We start from the raw sequence: 767 nt of genomic DNA on the forward strand, positions 1-767 counted from the left end.
TGGTGCCGGTGCCGCAGAATCAGACATATCGGCACCCAAACAATAACCGTTGCTGGATCTGACGGTTTTTCAAGGTTCTCTTCTTTAAAGTGGCACAGCGGGTGCAGGTGGACGCCCGATGGTCAGGACCCAGGCACTGTAAGCACCAGTTATGCGGGTCGGTGAGAGAAATGGGCCGTGCGCACCGCTGGCACTTCTTAAACCCGGGTTGGGGGGCATGAACGTAAAAACAGCTTCTGCCAAATCGAAGGCCGAGGCCTCGATGGTGGCAACAGGCCCCGCCGGGGCGAACCGAAAAAAATAAAGTGGTTTTTTTTTTTTTTTAAACAACAAATAAATAAAATAAAAAAAAGGAAATTATATTTCCTGAAGGGTTTTCGCGAGCGGGAAGGCGATAGAAAAAGATCTTTTCAACAGCCGTTGAAAAGGACGCGTCTTCTTAGCTCCACGGAAACTAAGAAACTGGGGACCGCGCGCCTCTGTCGGGCGGGAAGGTACGTGCGCGGTGCGGCCTACTAGAACTTTCCAAGTTCTTAGAGTGCAATCACTCTAAAATTGTCCGTACCGGGGCTCCGTCGGTGCCATCACCCATCAGTCAAGAATATGCTGCCTGCTTGTCCTGGGATAATCACTCGTTGTATGCTCCAACTGCCTCTTCCTACACTAAGTCGGACCTTAACCAATCAGAAAGAAAGAAAGACAAATACAAAGAAGTTCTCTTTATGGATCTTTAGCAAATTAAAAAAAAATCAAACTGGAAAGCTTAG

The sequence above is a fragment of the Geotrypetes seraphini genome, chromosome 7, assembly GCF_902459505.1.
Source record: "Geotrypetes seraphini chromosome 7, aGeoSer1.1, whole genome shotgun sequence".
NCBI classification, from domain to species: domain Eukaryota; kingdom Metazoa; phylum Chordata; class Amphibia; order Gymnophiona; family Dermophiidae; genus Geotrypetes; species Geotrypetes seraphini.